This window comes from Nicotiana sylvestris, chromosome 7, assembly GCF_000393655.2.
Source record: "Nicotiana sylvestris chromosome 7, ASM39365v2, whole genome shotgun sequence".
NCBI lineage: Eukaryota > Viridiplantae > Streptophyta > Magnoliopsida > Solanales > Solanaceae > Nicotiana > Nicotiana sylvestris.
The window spans coordinates 62,218,152-62,220,897 of record NC_091063.1 but is presented as its reverse complement, the minus strand read 5'-3'; positions in this window follow the sequence as shown (position 1 = coordinate 62,220,897).

Sequence of the window (2,746 nt, the reverse complement as noted above, 5' to 3'; positions counted from 1 at the left end):
ATTATCTGTTGAATAGATATTCAAGGAGGAGTATTATAAATAGAATTCTATTTATGGTGAATGTCTATATTTAGAGAGATTCTAGGGATTATTACTTGGTGGCTAAGTTACTCTTTACCTATAAATAGGGGGTTCTATTCCATTATAATTCATCCCAAAATCAATAAGAATTCTCTCTCCCTACGTTTCTCTTCAATGTTCTTCATCTTCTTTTATTGTTTCATAACAAAATAAATAAAATTTGACTAGTACATATCCCCTATTATCATTGTTGAGTATGGTACTCAACAATGATATTACATAATGCAATCAAATATAAAGTAAAAATATGCAGTTGTAAAAACTAGCCATGCTATGTCCGCAGTTGAAGCTCATACTTAATCTTCTTTTGTTGTATCGTTCGCCTAATAGATGAAAGCATGGTGAATCCCATTGTGATGCCTTAATTCTATTTTCCTTTCCTCCAGCAGCTTCTTCCTTGTCGTTGTATCTCACAGGATCTTCCCTATAATGAATTGCAAATCAAATCGTAAGCTCTACTGCCTTGCCACTTTTTTGATGTGTCATCTCCATGTCTTGTATATTATTCCAATTCCCAGACGAATCACATTCCAGTGCTGTTTCCTCTTGGTGTCTAGAGTTCAGAAATGTCCTAATATTATCACAAAAATTGACAGATCCACACGAATTCCTTGTCTCTGCTATTAATGAGCAGTTTTGCACGTAGATATACATGCCCTGTTTGATGAGGATTTCGTGTGATCACAAGCAACCTTCAAATGAACTCACTGTATGGTACCAGCCATGATGTGTTGTACTAATGAAATGTATTGTGTTATTACTCCACAATACATCCATTTTCCCGGTTCGTGAGTACCAAAAGTGCATACTTCTCATGAGTGAGTTGATGAATATTCTGGGCACCCTTCTCTTGTAATTCCCTTGTTTTGTGTCCCTTGTTTGTAGCCTCATTTGAAAACAACTTGTGATCTTAGGGACAATGGCAGGAGAGAAAAATCTGGGCAACCATGTCTTGCTTATACATTGTTGTATCTCCTCTTTGTGTAGCAGCACATGTAAGCTACCGGTATTAGTATTAGAGATTAGAGTACTATGATATGTGGTGTTACTATTGACACTTCGATGCTCGAAGGTCACCACGACAGTTGCATATCCTAGTACCTCTAATGTCATCCTTAGTTCCATGCTTATGCCTACTCTTGATTCCCTTCCAGTAGAATCCGTACATAGTACTAATACCGCCACTTGAATATTGAGGATTTGAAGGTCGCTTTGAGGTCGGAATTGAATAATTTTAGTATGATTGGACTCGTTATTGAATGAGTATTTGAATTTTGTAAGTCTGGTGGATTTCGAAACGCGGGCCCAAGGTTGACTTTTTGATTTTCTTTAAAGATTGCAACTTTATTATCTAGCATAGTTTCCAATGGTTTATATTTATGGTATAAAGTTATTTTAGCTAGATTCGAGCCGTTCGGAGTTGAATATTCATGGAAAAGGCTTACTAATGGATTGAGTTAGCGCGTTTAAGGTAAATATCTTGCCTAATTTAGTCTGGGAAAATTACTTCTTAAGATTGGAGTTGTTTGTGTCATTTATGGTATGTGAAAGTCGTGTACGCAACGTGACGAATGGGTACACGAGCTATATGTGGTAATTAACCGGTTTAAGGTTTGTAGACTCTTTTCATGCCTTTACTCGAATTGCCATAACATGTTATATTTATCATCGTTAATCCATCCTTACATTCTTTATTTGACATTGTTAATACTTGTACCATCTCTTGCTTGTTATTTTCCTTTACTTGCTTAGTTGAAGTTACTGTTTCCTTATTGCCTTGTTAAGTGTTTGACTGTTGAGTTACTTTACTTGAAGTTATTATTTTTGGGAATATCTTAGTGTTGAGTTTTTGTGTTGAAGTTGTAAAAGCCGTGATCACATTGAGGCAAAGATGAATTGTTGAAATACTATTCTTGTTGAGCTATTCACTTTCAGTTGCTATTGTTGAGACTCTTGTACACATCGTGGTTGAGCCATGTGCTATTTATTGTGGAAATATAGTTATTATTTGATTCTTTTGGCAAGTTGTGGTATGAGATGTGATGTGTTGTGATATTTATATGCATGTGGTGGTATAAGGATAGAGGTTGATACGCATGCGGTGAGATAAGTTGGGGTTGATACGTGTGATGCTAGTAGGAGAACTACTTAAAGCCACACGGTGTAATAAGGTGGGCTAAATCACGGGTAGCTATTTCAGGAAAATAATTTTCAAAACTAAATGTAAGGCTTCCGCGATTATATAAGAAAATATTGTGTAATTGTGAAATGAGAATACGAGGCGGTATCTCTGACATGATTCTTGTTGTTATCTTTCATTTACATTATTTATGTTTGTCTGCATTGTTTCCTTTGTGCTATTATTATGTGTTCCTCCCTTGATGCCTTTATTGCTTTAATTTCAGTATAACTTATCTTGTTGTATTTCATCATTGTATCATTTCCTTGCTTCCTTTATTATACTCGACCATACCTGTTCAACTTCTTTATTTAGGGGTTGTGACCTAACCTCGTCACTACTATACCAAGGTTAGGTTTGATACTTACTGGGTATTATTTTGATGTACTCATACTGCACTTTTGTACATCTTTTTGTGCAGATCCAGATACCTTATAATAGGCTAGGCATCCTTGAGTTGAGCTTTCAGATCAGAGACTTCAAGGT